This window comes from Lissotriton vulgaris, unplaced genomic scaffold, assembly GCF_964263255.1.
Source record: "Lissotriton vulgaris unplaced genomic scaffold, aLisVul1.2 SCAFFOLD_2262, whole genome shotgun sequence".
NCBI classification, from domain to species: Eukaryota; Metazoa; Chordata; class Amphibia; order Caudata; family Salamandridae; genus Lissotriton; species Lissotriton vulgaris.
The window spans coordinates 102006-121229 of record NW_028252824.1 but is presented as its reverse complement, the minus strand read 5'-3'; the positions used below and the strand labels follow the sequence as shown (position 1 = coordinate 121229).

The following is a 19224-nucleotide window of genomic DNA, read 5'->3' as shown; positions in this document are numbered from 1 at the left end:
AAAGCCCACCAGGGGCTCCTGGGGCCATTATCATTTCGAGTCCCCCAAGCGGGACTCCAGCTTCACGAGGGCAGTTGTATTTCCTTACTTAGCCCTCGAGGGCTCCATGCGCCATCATTGTATGAGGGGGGCGTCGGGGCACATTGCCGGTGCCCGCCCCCCTCCTGCTAAAGTGGTAGCGGCATTTATTTATTTTAGAGCCTGTGAGGCTTCAACTCTGCCCGGGGGCATTGCTTTCTTTGTGAGCCCACGAGAGGCTCTTGGCGGCATTGTAATTTTGAGTCCCCAGAGAGGGGGACTCCAACGAAGGGGAAACATTTTACTGCACAGCTCACGAGGCTCTAGAGGGGGGCCACGTCTGTTTGCCGAGCTCAGGAGGCTCCCACGTTGCCCCCCTCATTATCTACCCAGCTGCCCAGCACTTAGTGGGCAGTTGCTCTGTTTATGCCCCTGACATTGGGACACAGGGCGTCCTAGCCCCTCCCAGGCCAGTTGGCCTAGGTACAGTCACAGGTGGTGACTAATGTGATTTTTGCGCAATTGATTTCCCTGCACTCTGAATGTGTTTTGATGAGTCATGTGCCTTATTCTGACACCGCTGAATGTATGTTATGCATCATGTGTTTTCCTTCCCTACACCTCTGAATGTTGTGATGCATCATGTGTAATGTGTTCTTGCTTATACCCCTAAATGTATGGTGATTCTTAGGTGGTTGTTCTTGCTAGTACAGGTGTTGCTAGTGAGGTCCTAGTTCGCTGCGTAATATTCTCCTAAGGTGGTTAGGGTTGCGTCGGTGGTACTTACCGGTTACCAATGATTACTGGTTGTGTGCTCTATTTTCTAATTTGTGCTACAGGGATTTTATATTCTATGTTCTAAGTGCTAGTTCTACAAGTGCATATTCCTGACAGTGGTCCTGGAGGCCCTGTCCTGTACATATCCCCTGTAAATTCTGCCCATGCCTGGTAGCACATTGTAAAGTGTGTGTTTTTATCTAATGTGTTTTGGTATATTACAAAGGCTATTTTTACATATAACCTTGTGTGGAGTTTCCTTTGTGGTGGGCCTTGGGTGTTGTTGATGGGTGCGCGCACAAACACTTAACCTACATAGCCTCCAAGTTTAGCCTTGCTGCTCGCGTCACGTTACTTAGAGGGTGAGCAGGGGTTATCTTGGCGTGTAATTCTCTTGCCCTGACTTAGAATGGTGGTCTCTGACTGACTTTGGCGCAAGCCCTGGCCAGCCAGGGATCCCATTTCTAACACACCTTCTCTGAGAGCACTTCAAGATTGGCTCCAGTTTAGGATGCTTTAAAAACCTGGGGCCTCATTTATGAAAAGTGATGCATCACTGCGTGAAAACAGCGATGCATCACTTTTCTCTGCACTCTCCTTGCGACACTAACGATGCGTCATATTTACAGTATGACGCATCATGTCACAAGGAGTTACAGATACGTCAGTATTTCTGATGTATCTGTAGACGCAAAAAAGACGCATTGCTGGAGTGTGTCACAAAAGTGACGCAACTCCAGCAATGTGTACTTTCACTTAGGCAAGCCCCATGTTTTTAGTGCCTGCGTCAGTCTTACGCCTGCTGTGAGGCAGGCATAAGATTTTGACGCACTTGAGTCCTAGAAGTGGCGCAGTGAAATCTCATAGATTTCACAGCGTCACTTCCATGACCTTTTCTTGCGTCAATACGCACCCCTTGCATACATTATACCTGGCGCAGGTATAATGTGGCACAGGGGTTTACAAAGTGACGCATCTCCCTAGATGCGTCACTTTGTAAATATGGCGCAACAAAGCGAATTTTTTACGCCACTGGTGCGTCACAAAAAGTGACGCTCCGGCGGCGTAAAAGTGGCGCACAGCCTCATAAATGAGGCCCCTGGCTTTTCCCTGCATAATGGTTCAGATGTTCTGGGACGCTAGTGCTAGGATACCTTTGATGTTGCAATTGTGCCCTATAAATATGCATTCATTCATTCACATGAGCTGGGATGAGCCTGGTAACCTTAGGGATGATTGAAGGTCATCAACTCTCCCTGCACCCTGCTTCAGACCCTGTGAGTGTAGTGTTATATTCCATGTGCAGTAATCCCCTACAAAATTCTTACAAAGCAAAGGCGATCCTCCAATCCCGTGGAACAGATGGAAGGAGGAGTTTATGACTTACCTAAAAGCTATTGATGGGGAAAGGATGGGGAATGAAAGGAAGAAAAATATTTTCTTACATTGCCTGGGATCTGAAGGGCAGGCCATTTTCAGAAATTTACCACCCATTCCTGGTGATAATGGGGTTTTTGATGAGGCCATGCTTCGTGTTGAAACACGTTTTAAACCCACCACTAGCCTAGCTTTAAATCGATATAAGTTTTATACCAGAACGCAAAAAGAAAACTAATCTTTTGATGATTTTCTGACAGGTTTGAGAGCTTTAGTCATGCCATGTAATTTTGGTAATATGACAGATGAAATGCTTAGAGATAATATAATTGTGAATGTTAAATGCAAGAAAACACAAGAACAGTTGTGGATTGTAGGAAATCCAACGCTGTTGGAGTGTATTTCTACTGCTAAAGCCTTTGAGCAGTCTAACAAATGGATGAAAACGATAGAAGAAACAAGCAGTAAGAGTGGTAAGAGTGACAAGCTAACTGAAGAAGTATGTGCTATGAACAATTTTGGAAGAAGTCCCCAAAATCATAAGTTTGGACCACGTAACCGCATTGTTTGTTTTAGATGTGGGAGTTACAATCATGTTGCTACGTTCAAATTTTGTCCTGCTTTAGGCAAGGAGTGCAACAAGTGTGGAAAAATAGGTCACTTTTCCAACTCTTGTAGAGAAGACAAAAAGAAGGGTGGGGATAAAGGAAATTATTTCAAGAAAAAGGAAGTTTCTTGTGTGAGAGATGAAACAGACTATGATTCAAGTCTGGTTAGATATGAACATGCTGTGTCTGATGAATCAAACAGAGTAAGTGGGATGATTGTGTCCATTATTAGCATAAGTTTACTTGAGGAGGATTATTTGGAGTCCCCAAAATGTGTTGTTAGGTTTAAAGGAGTAGAGTTAGAGTTGATGGCTGATTCTGGGTCTCCTTGGACTATCATAACTGAAAAGTATTTTGATGAGAAGTACAGGAACATAATTTCTAAAAGCGAATTGTGTCCTCCTGACATTATGGCAAAAGGTTTCAATGAATCAAGTATTGATTTTATAGGATATATTGCCTCCATGATTTATTTTAAAGATCAATCTGCATATATTAAACTGTATGTGGCTGTGAAGGGAGTGAATGTGTTGGGGTGGCGGTATCAATTCAGACTTCACATTACGTTGAATCCACGCAACAAAGATCCTGTCATGGTGTCATATGATGGTGATATGTCAGAGGATAAAGTCAGATCTGTTGAAGAGAGTAATGTTTGGAAGACTCTTTCTGATGAGTTTCCTAGTGTGTTTTCGGACAAATTGGGTAGATTAAGTGGGTTCACCCATGTTATCAAGCTTAAACAACGAGCCATACCGGTGGTACAAAAACTTAGGCCTGTACCACTTAATGTCAGAGAGGAATTAAGTGATGCACTGAATGACATGTTAAAAAATGATGTCATAGAAGAAATAGAGTCATCCGAATGGGTTTCGCCAATGGTTTTGGCACGCAAACCTGATAAATCTTTGAGGTTGTGCATAGATTTGAGGGCACTCAATGCCAACATAGTGGTAGACTGTCATCCTTTGCCAAATATCAACGAGGTCGTGAGTATGCTGGGAGGTGGTATGATATTTTCCACGTTAGATTTGAGATCGGCGTATCATCAGGTGGTGTTAGCTGAGGAGTCACGCCATCTCACAGTTTTTTTCACACCTCAGGGTTTGTTCCAGTTCAAACGGATGCCGTTCGGTTTGGCATCGGCAGCCTCCGTTTTTCAGAGGTCTATGTACCATATATTTAAGGACATGAGTGAGTACGTGAAGTGTTTCCAAGACGATATCTTGGTTTTCTCCAAAGATGACGAAATACACATGGAGCATTTGAGGAATGTGTGCAAGATGCTAGATAAGTTTGGACTTACCATTAAGAGTAAGAAGTGTAAGTTGTTTCAAAAAACTATAGAATATTTGGGACACACTATTTCTGGTAATGGTGTTGCTCCTAAAAGATCCTTAGTGGATGCTATCTTAAAGGCTCCTGCACCAGATTGTAAGGATAAGTTGTTGTCGTTCCTAGGACTGTGCGAATATTACTTAAGTTTATTGCAAATTTTGCTACAAAGATGGAACCGTTAAGGGAGTTGACAAGGAAGGAGGTGGAATTTGTGTGGGGATCAAAACAGCAGGATGCTTTCGAAAGTGTCAAACTCGATATGGTGTCAGCACCAACTTTAAGGCCATTTTGTTTGAATAAAATTTGCATTTTGACAGTGGATGCCAGTCTTTATGGTTTAGGTTGTGTACTTTCTCAACGTTCTGGAAAGGAAGATTGGAATGTTGCGTTTGCGTCCAGATCATTGAATCAAACTGAAAGACGGTATGCGGTCATAGAGAAAGAATTGTTGGGATGTGTATGGGGTGTTGAGCATTTCCGTAATTACATCTGGGGTGCAAGGTTCCTCATACGCACTGATCACAAGCCATTGGTGAGCATTTTATCACCTGGTGGAGGTTTAAATGCAACAGCTCGCATTGCAAGATTGATGTCACGTTTGCAAGAATATAGTTTCGACATTGAATATGTGCCGGGAAAGTTAAATGTTACTGCAGACTGTTTGTCTAGGTTGCCCTGCACTAGTTCTGAGATTGATGAAGATACAGAAGTAGTAACCAGCATTTCTGAAATGTTTCCAGAAAAATACAAAGTCATATCGGAGGATATGTGGAAGAGAAGTATGGATGAGGATGATTTGCTGTGTAAGGTCAGAGACTATGTGAGGTTGGGATGGCCTTCCAAAGAACGTGTTCCTTCTGAGATCACGCCTTTCTACAACGTTGCTGATGAGTTGGCCATTGAGGGAGATCTTTTGTTCAGAGCTGGTAAATGTATTCCACCGGTGGCTATAAGAAGTGTGATTTTACAAATGAGTCATGAGTGCCATATGGGAATGTCTTCTATGAAAAGACTTATTAGGTCCAATTTCTGGTGGCCAGGGGTTGATAGAGTAGTGGATAAATTTGTCAGGGAATGTCCCGAGTGCATTGAAAGTGATAAATCGTGTAAGTGTGATCCAGCACCTTTAGTTCCTGTAAAGTGGCCAGATCATCCGTGGCAAAAGTTAGGAATTGATATAGCTGGCCCTTTCAATTTTTTACCACAAGAATGTAGATTTGCCATTGTTGCTGTAGATTATCACTCAAAGTGGCCAGAGGTCAAACTAGTGCCTCATCCAAATACTGAAAGTGTTATTCTGTTTCTAAAGGAGATCTTTTCCAGAGAAGGTTCTCCGGAGTGTATTGTATCCGATAATGGGGTACAGTTCAAGTCCTCTCTCATGTTGGAGTTCTTGAGCACGTATGGCATCAAGCACTGTACTACAGCCCTCTATGAACCACAAGGTAATGGTCTAGTGGAGAGGTATAATAGAGTCCTCAAGGAAGATCTGGTTTGGGCTCGCAAATCAGGAGGTCTGTGGAAAGATAAGTTGAGAGAAAAATTATGGTTATACCGTATTACGCCTCATGCCACTACTGAAGTCTCTCCTTTCCGTTTACTAAAAGGTAGAGACCCTGTTTCAGGATTATGTCCTTGGTGGTTTAAGAAAAGTAGTAGTCAACAAATGACTGATGTGAACATTAAGGATGTGGCTAAAAAAGTGGAGCTCAAACAAGACAAGTACAAATGTAATTATGATTCTAGGATGAAAGTTAGACAACCAGCATTCATGGTTGGTGATGTTGTCAGGATTCGAAAACCAGGGTTTGTTGCCAAAGGAGAGAACAAATTTGGTAAGCCAATGAAAGTTATGCGTGTCTATCATAATAGTGTTGTTACTCAGGATGGAAAAAGATGGAATGTCAGAAGAGTTTCGAAATGTGTACCATAGTTTATATTGGTTGATTCTTTACATATGCTTCTTTATGTTTGAATGCATTTCTTTTTCTTTAAGGGGGGAAATGTGTTATATTCTCACTTCTTGGAATTTCCCTTTTAATTCTTCCCTGTATATATTTCCCTTTTAATAGAACCTTTGTCCCATGTTGCACATGCACACCATTCAGGTAGTTCCATTTAGAATTGTTATGATCTAAAAAATGTTATACTGAATCTGGGAGTTTGGAAGATTGGAAGTACTGTGCTGCAGCTGAATAAATCCTGGACTTTCAATATACCATTGGATTCTGCTTAATTTATTACAAATAGCCAGAAAGGACATACCCAGATCCAGCGTAATTCGGAGTGTGGCTTCCCGCAGGCTCCTTTCTGAAGGGCCTCCTGTAACTGCAGGTCTATTATTAGCTTATTACTACACACTTAGACAGGACCAGGCCAGAGTGAATGGCACAACTTTCTTGGCTCGCAGCAGAAAGTGCCTTGCCAAAGAAAAACTATTTATGTAAGTTATCTATTTCTGCAGGTTGCCGTGAAGCATGTACGTTTTTGCTCTCGGATTTCAGTTGCGGGTTCAAAACCTCCATTTTCAAAGTTATAAATCCAATTGTATAAGTTAGTAAGTTGCTTTTCTTGATGTTGTATTTTTCTTGTCATAATTAGAAATCAGTGTCTGGCACATTTCATGGAGTTATTACCATTCTTTGGGCCATATGTATCAAGCACAAATGCGTTGGCATACGCCGAAATTCTGAGAATTTTGGCGTTTGCGAACACATTTTTGCTAAAAGGTATGTATGTAGCAAATGTGCGTGCAAAATAAGGAATCTCAACATTTGCGATAACTTATTTTGCGATTGCATTAAGGAATCGCAAATTTTGTGATTCCTTAAATGCAATGTAAGAAGCACCAGAAAAGTGTAATTTTGCCTTAAGGAATCACAAATTACCACCAACTTCAAGGTGGTGGTAATTTGCGATTTCTTTGAAAAATTCACTTTTTTGCATTTTTCCAAGTGCTATTTGAAGCACATACATGCCCTTGGGGCGTGTATGTGCGCCACATGTGCACCCATGCTTATTTCAGGGGTGCAACAGGGTGTCCTTTGGACACCCCTGCACCCTTGAAATCGCATTCTCAATTTGCGATTCACAAATTGCTGATCGCAAATTGAGAATATCTTCCTATTCATTCTTATGGGTCTTTAGGCCCATAGGAATGAATGTGGAGGTATTCCTTAATTGCAAATCACAATTTGCGACTCGCAATTAAGGAATATGTAGGATTCGCAGAATTTATTGCAAATCCTACATACATAGCATTTTGCGATCCTCAAATAGCGATTCCCAAAAAATCGCTATTTGAGAATCGCAAAATGACTATTTGAGGCCCTTGGACTCCTAATTTTTAATTTTGCCGATGCTAGCAAAGCATCTTGCACTAATAACTAAGTACTTAATTACAAGTCTAGAGGTCTTTGCCTGCCAGACTCATGGTGGCGGCCCTGCAACCGCTGTATTGTGATGCGGCCATTCGGACCGCCACCACTGCGCCGGCTGTGCCAGGAAACCAGCATTGCCTGATGGTGGCGTAGTGGACAGGGGTGTCCAATATGCAAGGGAGGACCGCTGCGGAACGCTGAGCGTATTTCGAGTTACCCCACTGCCAGCATTTTCATGGCAGTGAGCCTGCCATGAAAAGGCTAGCGGTGGTGAAACAAAGGGCCCCTACGACCCCATCCCCCCATCACCATGGAGATGCATTCAGGGGGGCACAACATGTGCCCCCCTGCTTACATGTACCCTAAGTTCCAGCATGTCATGGAGTGAACAGTCCATTCTGTGCTGGAACTGCTTTTGCGTTTCTTTTGCAGTGCTAATTTTCAGGGCACCAATCAGGCACCGCCATGGGAACTGCAAAAGAAAAGCCCGCCAGATACGAGTTAAACGTGTAATCTGGCAGGTGGGCCAATCACAGCTTTGACGGTGCTGTGCTGATGCAAAGCCAGTGCAGCACAGCCAAAGATGTAATCAGGCCCTTAGAGAAACTGACTGTCAAATAAGACATAAGCCGCTCGAAATTGCACAGCCATTACTTCAGTGACGTTCCACTTTGCTCAATAATATGTTGTGTGTGGCTTAGGCCGGGTCTGCAGTTACTTGAGCTGTATGCTTTTGGTGAGGGCACTGACATTTCTGCTGCCTCTGCTGTCATGCTTTTTGCAAAAGGTTACACAGGCTTCCTGTACCCAGTATGTGATGACGGCATGCATTGCTGCTCCTCATCCTGTATCTGTTTTGTGATGATGGAATGCATTGCTGCTCCTCATCCTGTATCTGTTTTGTGATGAAGGCATGCATGGCTGCTTCTCATCCTGTATCTGTTTTGTGATGACAGCATGCATGGCTGCTTCTCGTCCTGTATCTGTTTTGTGATGAAGGCATGCATGACTGCTTCTCATCCTGTATCTGTTTTGTGATGACAGCATGCATGGCTGCTTCTCGTCCTGTATCTGTTTTGTGATGAAGGCATGCATGACTGCTTCTCATCCTGTATCTGTTTTGTGATGACAGCATGCATGGCTGCTTCTCGTCCTGTATCTGTTTTGTGATGAAGGCATGCATGGCTGCTTTTTATCCTATATCTGTTTTGTGATGACGGCATGCATGGCTGCTTCTTATCCTGTATCTGTTTTGTGATGACAGCATGCATGGCTGCTTCTCATCCTGTATCTGTTTTGTGATGACAGCATGCATGGCTGCTTCTCGTCCTGTATCTGTTTTGTGATGAAGGCATGCATGGCTGCTTTTTATCCTGTATCTGTTTTGTGATGACGGCATGCATGGCTGCTTCTTATCCTGTATCTGTTTTGTGATGACAGCATGCATGGCTGCTTCTCATCCTGTATCTGTTTTGTGATGACAGCATGCATGGCTGCTTCTCGTCCTGTATCTGTTTTGTGATGAAGGCATGCATGGCTGCTTTTTATCCTGTATCTGTTTTGTGATGACGGCATGCATGGCTGCTTCTTATCCTGTATCTGTTTTGTGATCAAGGCATGCATTGCTGCTTCTTATCCTGTATCTGTTTTGTGATGAAGGCATGCATGACTGCTTCTCATCCTGTATCTGTTTTGTGATGAATGAATGAACAGCTGCTTCTCATCCTGTATCTGTTTTGTGATGACGGCATGCATTGCTGTTTCTCATCCTGTATCTGTTTTGTGATCAAGGCATGCATTGCTGCTTCTTATCCTGTATCTGTTTTGTGATGAAGGCATGCATGACTGCTTCTCATCCTGTATCTGTTTTGTGATGAATGAATGAACAGCTGCTTCTCATCCTGTATCTGTTTTGTGATGACGGCATGCATTGCTGTTTCTTATCCTATATCTGTTTTGTGATGACGGCATGCATTGCTGCTTCTCGTCCTGTATCTGTTTTGTGATGAAGGCATGCATGGCTGCTTCTCATCCTGTATCTGTTTTGTGATGACAGCATGCATGGCTGCTTCTCGTCCTGTATCTGTTTTGTGATGAAGGCATGCATGACTGCTTCTCATCCTGTATCTGTTTTGTGATGACAGCATGCATGGCTGCTTCTCGTCCTGTATCTGTTTTGTGATGAAGGCATGCATGACTGCTTCTCATCCTGTATCTGTTTTGTGATGACAGCATGCATGGCTGCTTCTCGTCCTGTATCTGTTTTGTGATGAAGGCATGCATGGCTGCTTTTTATCCTATATCTGTTTTGTGATGACGGCATGCATGGCTGCTTCTTATCCTGTATCTGTTTTGTGATGACAGCATGCATGGCTGCTTCTCATCCTGTATCTGTTTTGTGATGACAGCATGCATGGCTGCTTCTCGTCCTGTATCTGTTTTGTGATGAAGGCATGCATGGCTGCTTTTTATCCTGTATCTGTTTTGTGATGACGGCATGCATGGCTGCTTCTTATCCTGTATCTGTTTTGTGATGACCGCATGCATGGCTGCTTCTCATCCTGTATCTGTTTTGTGATGACAGCATGCATGGCTGCTTCTCGTCCTGTATCTGTTTTGTGATGAAGGCATGCATGGCTGCTTTTTATCCTGTATCTGTTTTGTGATGACGGCATGCATGGCTGCTTCTTATCCTGTATCTGTTTTGTGATCAAGGCATGCATTGCTGCTTCTTATCCTGTATCTGTTTTGTGATGAAGGCATGCATGACTGCTTCTCATCCTGTATCTGTTTTGTGATGAATGAATGAACAGCTGCTTCTCATCCTGTATCTGTTTTGTAATGACGGCATGCATTGCTGCTTCTTATCCTGTATCAGTTGTGTGATGAAGGAATACACAGCTGCTCCTCATCCTGTATCTGTTTTGTGATGACCGCATGCATTGCTGCTTCTCATCCTGTATCTGTTTTGTGATGACTGCATGCATTGCTGCTTCTCATCCTATATCTGTTTTGTGATGACGGCATGCATTGCTGCTTCTCATCCTGTATCTGTTTTGCGATGACTGCATGCATGGCTGCTCCTCATCCTGTATCTGTTTTGTGATGACGGCATGCATTGCTGCTTCTCATCCTGTATCTGTTTTGTGATGACGGCATGCATTGCTGCTTCTCATCCTGTATCTGTTTTGTGATGACGGCATGCATTGCTGCTTCTCATCCTGTATCTGTTTTGTGATGACGGCATGCATTGCTGCTTCTTATCCTGTTTCTGTTTTGTGATGACGGCATGCATTGCTGCTTCTCATCCTGTATCTGTTTTGTGATGACTGCATGCATTGCTGCTTCTCATCCTGTATCTGTCTTGTGAAGAAGACATGCACAGCTGCTTCTCATCCTGTATCTGTTTTGTGGTGACGGCATGCATTGCTGCTTCTCATCCTGTATTTGTTTTGTGATGACTGCATGCATTGCTGCTTCTCATCTGTTTTGTGGTGACGGCATGCATTGCTGCTTCTCATCCTGTATCTGTTTTGTGATGACGACATGCATTGCTGCTTCTCATCCTGTATCTGTCTTGTGAAGAAGACATGCACAGCTGCTTCTCATCCTGTATCTGTTTTGTGATGACGGCATGCACAGCTGCTCCTCGTCCTGTATCTGTTTTGTGATGAAGGCACGCACAGCTGCTCCTCGTCCTGTATCTGTTTTGTGATGCTGGCATGCATGGCTGCTTCTCATCCTGTATCAGATTTGGGAAGATTTAAATTTGTGGTAATATTTTCCATAGGATGGGGGCGGAACTTGCCGGCAATCGCGATGGCCGCTTGGTCCCTCAACTCCGTTGCGCCTCGTAATAAATCCTGCATGTACGCGAGATTTCCGGTACTTCTGCCCTTCCCCGGGACCCGCTTTCTGTCCGGGAGCCAGCGGTACCCGCACCGCCGGGAAGCTGTGCGCAAAGACTCGCTAAAGGAGCGGTGCCCGTGGACATGCGAGTAGGCCCAGAATCCGCGGGCTTCATTAGCTGTCCTCCCCGGGCAGCGTAACGTGACGTGCGGCCAGAGGCGGTGGTGTCCCGACAAACTGACCCTGGGAGAAGAAAAGGGACTCAGAAGACTTGTGGAGCCCGCATAGCGTCCGGCTAGAGAGGACACTAGAGCGGCAACATCGGAGCCCGAGTGGCCGCTCTTTGACCCTGATCTTCGGCAGCAGTGCCCCCTCCGCGGTAGACGCGGCGCCACGGGGGAGGATCACGCAGCGGCGCCCGGCGTTGGGCAGGAAAGCCCAGGGTGCCGCTGCCTGGCGTGCGGACTGGGGTAGTAGACAATCGGCGGCTCGGCCCCTGGTGAAGAGAACGGGCCCCTGGTGGCCTGCGGAGTGCCTGCGGCGGCGGATCTGAGCGGACGCAAGTGAGGAGGCATCTGGAGCCCAGTCTGCGTCCCTTCGCCCTGGTCTTCGGCGGTGGAGCCTGCGGGAGCCCTGGAGGGGTCCTGCTGAGGGGTGGTGACTTGGAGCTGACCCGGACCCCAAACCGTGAGTGTGGGCAGAGGTGAAATTCAGGCCCTTAATCCCAATTGACACGCGCCATCTTGGCACTGCCGGATCCAGCGGAGGAAACCTGACATACCCCAGACGGCTGGCCCGGGATGGTGGCTCAACCCAGTGGGTGTGCTTCTGTCCGTAACCAGGGAGGGGGCAGACGACTTGGGACCCGGCAACTGCCACGAGATCTCGGTCCCTGAGCTGGGTACCCACCCCAACAGCAATTGGATAAAGGCAGGCCTGGCGTTGTGAGACCGTGAGGCAGTAGGACCCCACCTGTGCGAACCACTGGTGAAGAGAAGCAAGGGAGTAGACCCCGGAGGTTGGTGTGCTCAAGCCAAAAAGGGGTAGCCCACCAAGTGGAGCGGACACGACTGAGTTACCTACTCGGTGGCGGTGGATGCTGGCGTGGTGGCGTATGTGTGGGATCTAGGATAGAGATCTGTTCAGCAATAAGGCGCGTCGGAGAGTAACGGAGGTGCTGATACTCCGGGCGACTTGATCCAATTAACAAGCGGAAGTTACTCTTCGTAGCTACCCCAGTACGGCCGCAGAAGCAGCCCGGAATAATGGTGAAGGGAGACAAGACCCAAAGTAAACTACATTTTTCGCAAAGGCGCTCGAAGTTGCAGGGAGCGCCGGCCGTGGAACATGCTTGATTGATGATTTGCATATAGCCAGGTTCTGAGCTGGGATGGGGCAGTGAGATAAATAACGGTGATGGATCAAGCCCTGATCTTTGGACTGGGTAAGAGTGGTCTGTTTAACTCAGACACTCTGTTCATCACCACCCCCTTTTTGTAAATCGGCCGTGGAACATGCGGCGGCACCTCCGGAAGACGAGCCGGCGACTGTATCGGACATTAAGTCTCTCCCAATTTCGATGGAGAAAGGTATACAGACTAGTATATCTTCATTGAGGTCTAGGATAGACGCCCTTACTTATATGATGGACCGCATGGCAGAACGTATAGACAAGCATGCAGAAAGGCTGGACCTGTCGGAGCGAAGAGTCACTGAAGTAGAAGAAGCTCAGGTGGAGCTCGATACGAGTCACAAAAAACTAAACAAACTCATGCAAATCCTCCAGGATAAGACGGAGGATTTGGAGGCCCGCTCCAGACGCTGTAACCTTAGAATATACGGGACTGCCTGAAACGACCTCGACGGGCCCCATGGAAACGTTTGTGGAAAGACTCCTCACAACTCTCCCGGGAGAGGGGGCATTCTCGACAATGTTCGTGGTGGAAAGGGCGCACCGCACATTGGGTCCGAGACCACAACCGGGGGCTCCCCCCCGTCCTATCATTGCGAAGTTACTTAATTACCGCGACAAAGACACCGCTCTCCGACTGGCGAGGTCGAAACCTTCTTTGCAATATGAAGGATCGTCCATTTCCTTATACCCGGACTTTACCGCAAGGGTTCAGGAGGCACGCAAGCACTTCATACCGTACAAGAAGCAACTCAGAGAACTTGGCCTGGACTATGCGATGCTGTATCCGGCGAAACTCAGGGTGAACCGGCAGGGGCACTCGCACTTATTCACGGACACTGCAGCATTAAAGCGAGCGATGAAGAGTTGGGCAAGAGACCAGTCTAACGGCGCTAGAGGCTCGAATGAAGAGGGTGTTGACAGCAGCCGACTGGATGAGCAGGAGTGACAGTGCTGCTGACAAAGGCGATAGGACTTGCATTTGCCGCTGTGTCTTCCACATAGAGGTTGTTTTCCCTCTTTTTTCCCTTGTTTCCTCCCTTGCCCCCCCCCCTACTATCCTTCCACTGTCTTTATTCTGCCTCAGACGGGGGTGGCATCTCCCCTGCCTTAATTCATGCTCTGGCCTCGAGCAAAGGACATGAGGGACACTAATGTAAATGTAAATGTACAGGAATTTATATAGCGCAAATCACCGAGCGGTTTCTAAGAGCTTGCTTAGGGAACCCGTCCTGGTATTCCCCTGTGAGATAACCCCGGCAGGGTATCCGCAAGGTGAAAGCCAGGCATCCCGCCGCGAGGGGCCGTTGTGGAGATTAAGCAAGCTATTGCCCAGAGTTGCAGAGTGTGAACCCGTGAATCGAGAAGGCACCGGAGCGAGAATTGTCGAGTTCATGGACATTATTAGGACTCAAGACCCCGCCGAGCCAGGAATTGAACCCTGGTCCCGGGCTGACCTCTGCTTCCAGGTCTGCCTCCTCTAACCAGTGAGCCACACTTCTCCACCACCCACACTAACAAGCAGATGTGTGGGTGGTGGGGGGGGGGCGGGGGCGACTGGGACTTGCGTGGCCCGGGGGGGGGGGGGGGCGTGGCGTGAAGTTGAGGGATGTATACTTTGATGTTCGGGGGCCCGGGCGCTGGGCTGTGGCGGGGTTGGGGGGGAGGGCGGGTTGGCACACAAGGTCATTTGAATGCTTAATCGCTCATCAGGTGATAGTTGTATGGCGCAGCGGTAGCAGGGACGAGGCCCTAGATGCGCAATGTGTAAGGAACAATTGCAAAGACTGCTGGGTGGCCTTGGCCCCAGTGCGCAATGCACCACGGGGTTTATCTTGCTTCAGTTGGGTGTTGGTGAGGAGGGGGTGGGGGAGGGCAGGGGATCGGCTAGGCCAAGTTTAGGGAGGTCTGCTGTGGGAGGGGGGAGGGGATGTTCTTTGGATTTTTTTCGCGTACAGTTTGGGACGGGAGGGATTTGGGTTTTCCACCGCACACAGGGCCTTTATCTGCACCACAGGCTGGGAAGCCTCGGACGCCCTATGCATCTGGGAGGGATGGCTGTCAATAGTAACTTGAGTTCGCAAGATCCGGCACCCATGATCCGTGCTCTCACATGGAACGTTAGGGGGCTTAATGACCACTGCAAACTAAGGAAGGTGCTGAGCTATCTACAGCGACACAGGGTGGATTTAGCACTCCTCCAGGAGACAAAGTTGCTGATAGCTAGTAAGATGCTCCTCTGTAGGGGGTTGGCGGGTAGCTCCATATAAGCCGGTTTCACGACGCATGCCCGGGGAGGCCTGACCTGGGTTAACCCGAAGACCACGCTAACTCAGACCCTCCTCAACGCAGATCCGGAGGGGCGGTATGTTATTTCAAGGTGCAAAGGGAAAAGGCTGGAATTTGTTGTAGTCAATGTTTACGGCCCTAATTTTGACTCCCCGGACTTTTACAGCACATTAGCATCAACAGTTCGCTGTCACACTTCTCCACAGATGCTCTGGGGGGTGACTTCAACTTAGTATTGGATCCGGTACTGGATAGATCGGCGGGTCCCCCGCGCTGGCTATCAGCCGCTGTGCAAAAGTTATGTTATGTTATAGTGATTTGTATAGCGCGCGGCTGCCCCAGCCAAGGGGCGTCCCGGCGCTGCACATGGAGCTCCTTACGCTTGACCTTGAGGATGTATGGCGCTATAGGCATGCTGAGAGGGGTGGATACACACACTACTCCGCATACCATGATATACACACTAGAATCGACTATTGGATGGCGACACCAGCCATACTGAGTGGAGTCAGGTCTTGCACAGTGCTGCCACGCACCCTCTTGGACCATTCCCCAGTACTGCTTGAGATGCACGCGCCGGCCAAAAGCATACCTCCGTTCATGTGGCGGTTTCCACCCTATTCGCTGTTGGATGAATAGTTTCGGTGGGAGCTAGCGGAAGACATAGACGTCTTTGATAAGAACGTCGGATCGGTCAATAGCTACCAAATATTGTGGGAAGCATTCAAAGTGTATATATAAGGGGCATGGCCATGTCTAAACACTTTAGTGTCTCCTCAAATCAATTCGAGGTCGGCTGGCGATGCTAGAGTTACAGTTGTCCACTCTTAAGAAAAGGCAGTGGGAGAGCCCTAACGCGGAGATCCTGGAGGAGATCAAATTGCAGATCACTGAATATAAAGAGGAAGCGGATAGGGAAGTCCAACACATGGGGAAATACGCGACGGCCAGGACGTATGGTGAGGGGGTGCGCCCTAGCTCTCTTCTGGCCAGACTATTGAAAGGAAATAGAGGGAAGACACTGGTTACAGAGCTAAAGACAGCTGACGGTGGTGTGCTCACGGAGGAGGCTGAGATAGCTGGGCGGTTTAGGGATTTTTACTTGGACTTGTATTCGTCAAAATGCGGTAACATGGAAGACGGCATTTCAGATTATCTGGTGCATATTGCATTGCCCATGCTCACGAATGCGCAGCGGGAATTCCTCATGTCATCTATCTGTAGGGATGAGATCGTGGAGGCACTGGCGGGCATGCACTCGGGCAGTGCTCCGGGTGCTGATGGACTCACGGTGAGCTTCTATAAAGCATTCCAGGACAAGCTGATCCCACATCTCTCTGCATTATTTGACAATATTTGTGTAGAAGGCAGTATGCTGCAGTCGATGAGGGAAGCATTGTTAGTGACTATACTTAAACCCAATAAGCCCCACGACGAATGCGGCTCGTATAGACCTCTCTCACTCATGAACATGGATGCCAAATTGTACGCCAAGGTACTGGCGACGCGCCTTGCCCTTCTAGCACCTAAGCTGGTTGCGCCAGAACAAGCTGGATTCATTCCTAGTCGGAACCTCACATATAACATTAGGACGGTTCTTGGTGTGATGCAGCATGTGAAGCAAGACGCGAAGTCTATAGCCGTGTTTCTGGACATGGAAAAGGCATTTGACTCGGTGGAGTGGCCTTTCTCGATCAGAGTACTACGTCGAATGGGCCTGGGCGAACCTTTTCTTCAAATGATCGTAGCCTTTTACCAGGATCCGTCGGCGAGGTTATGCATAGGGGACCTGGTCACGGATCCTTTTCCCATCGGTAGAGGGACTAGACAGGGCTGCCCGCTGTCGCCGCTGCTGTACGCGCTGGTGGCGGAGCCTCTGGCTTGCGCGTTGCGTGAGTATCACTGGCACGAAGGTGTCAGCTTCCCGGCACACAAGATCGTAGTGTCAACATATGCGGATGACACCCTGCTTTATGTCCGTGACCCAGAGAACAATTTGACATCAGTATTGCGAGATGTGGTGTGCTTTGGCGCTCTCTCCGGCCTGAAGGTAAACTGGACGAAGTCAGTGGCCTTCCCTCTAACCCCAGCTACCAGACGCTTTGACTCTGAATACCCGCTGCAATGGTCTCAAGAATCGGTACGATACCTGGGGGTGCAGCTGCACACTGATTCAGACATACTAATGAGAGAGAACTACGGGGTAGCGTACAGCAGACTTGAAGATGATGTAGATAGATGGTGCGGGCTACCGCTATCTCTGATGGGCCGCATAGCCATCATGAAAATGGTGGTGCTACCCATGTTTCTATTTCTGTTCAGCACGTTACCAATGGTTTTGTCAAAGAGCTTCTTTAAGGCAGGCACGCAACTCATGATTAAATTGGCCTGGGGGGCCAAGCAACCCAGAGTGAAGTGGACTACTTTAACACTACCGTAAGAGTTGGGTGGCTTGAGTGCTCCTGACTTAGAAATATATTCCAGAGTTGCGCAAGCTTCGCATCTGCATACATGGATACACGGCGAGGCTAATATCCCTCATGTGCGACTGGAGCGCCTGTTTGCGGCTCCTCTTCCCCTCCTGGCCACGGTGTTCACGCCGATAGACCGTAGAATGGGCGTACTGGACTCTCTGGCTGCCACGAACCATGCTTCAAGGGACTTTTTTTAGGAAACAATAAATCTTAGTTGTGAGTCGTACACACGTAACACACTCCATTGTATCCACAGGATATCACACTTTGTAATTAGCTGGAATAAATCAAAGGAAGGAAAAGAGAACACACGGATAAAGTGAGTTATATTCAGAAAAAATTTGTATTTAGTGATGAAGCATCAAATGTAAATCTGGGGAGACGAATACAAAGAAATGAATTCAAGCAACAGCCATGAACAGAGGTATATATGACATCTACTCATCAGTTCACAACTAAATCATCAACTCCTGGTAATTATGACAGACAACCAAATTAATCAATAGACAGTGGTCGTGTGTTGGTGACAACGCAACGTTTCTGGAGATGATGGAAGTGTCGACGTTTCGGTCTAATATGCAGTCGTCATGAAGACCATCATCAGGACAAAATATTTCATTGCTGAGAACTCCCTATATTAAAACAATAAATCCAAGTTACTAACAATACATATTAAAAATCACTAAACTTATACATAATCAATGTTTTATCAATTTTTTTTTAAAAAACTCCATGTATCAGGCAGAAACCTGGTGTCTAATTTATTCCAGGCATATTGCCCCTTCCTAGTAATGCTTAGAAGAAACATTCATTAGACAGTTAATCATAAACTTGACGTAATTATTTTTCTTGGGCGTCACAAGATATAGATAAAGATTCTCACATCATAATGAATGGCAAGAGAAAGATTATACATTAATTTTTCTTAAACGTTGTTCCAATGCAATAAAATATTTACATTTGTACAGCAGTAAAAACAAAACACAGAAAAGAGAAGACTTATCATCCTACTGGATGTGGATGCAATCGTATAACCACTACAAAGAACTGGTAAAACAACACGTTTGTCACCTGAAATTTCCAAGAAGGTTTGTTTCTAATTTCGATGAACAGCAAGAGATGTGGGGCAAAGGATCCAACAGATGAGTTAACATCTAAAGGGATAAATAACTCCTATTAATATGGTATTAAGGGTCTTAGAAGAGGCAGCCTAATGAAAAAGACGTAGTTCAGAGCCTACCTTCAAACTGGTATATAGAAGCCCCCTTTGATGAGCGGTTCTTGGACAGCTGGTAGCTGAACATTCAGCGTAACTTTGAAATTCTATAAAAGTAGACATAACGTCTTTAGGTGCTTATGTTGATGTAGCCTTTATCCATTGTGCGGCATAACATTACAGATGATCTGTTTATGTTAGCGAGAGTCATGGCAAAAATGTGACAGCATAAATGGCAGAATGGAGGCACAATCCTATTACAACTAGTAATAACCTACCACTAGTGGCTACGAGATGACAAATGTGCGCATTGTAAATCAAGACAGTTATGAAAAATAGAAATCATAACTGTCTACGTCTTTTTCATTAGTTTAGTCCATATGTGAGGTCGACATGTTTCATCCCCATTCCGCCCGGGTCTAGGGGCTTTCTTCAGGACCTATAGAAGTGAGCTGTCGCTATTTGTGCAAAAGTGTGAAGTGGGTCG

The 19224-nt window shown here is 46.6% G+C and overlaps 1 protein-coding gene and 1 long non-coding RNA gene across 2 annotated transcripts in view; one reads left to right on the top strand and one right to left on the bottom strand.

Moving 5' to 3' along the window:
• The window catches only part of LOC147662003 (lymphocyte antigen 6E-like), a 143180-nt gene that overhangs the window by 51287 nt on the left and 72669 nt on the right, over window positions 1-19224 (top strand). The window lies entirely within an intron of this gene.
• On the bottom strand, window positions 17909-18844 carry LOC147662005 (uncharacterized). The gene is made up of 3 exons (XR_015305999.1): window positions 18762-18844; window positions 18593-18675; window positions 17909-18153 (listed from the first exon to the last, which is right to left on the bottom strand). It is a non-coding gene; the product is annotated as an uncharacterized LOC147662005 (long non-coding RNA).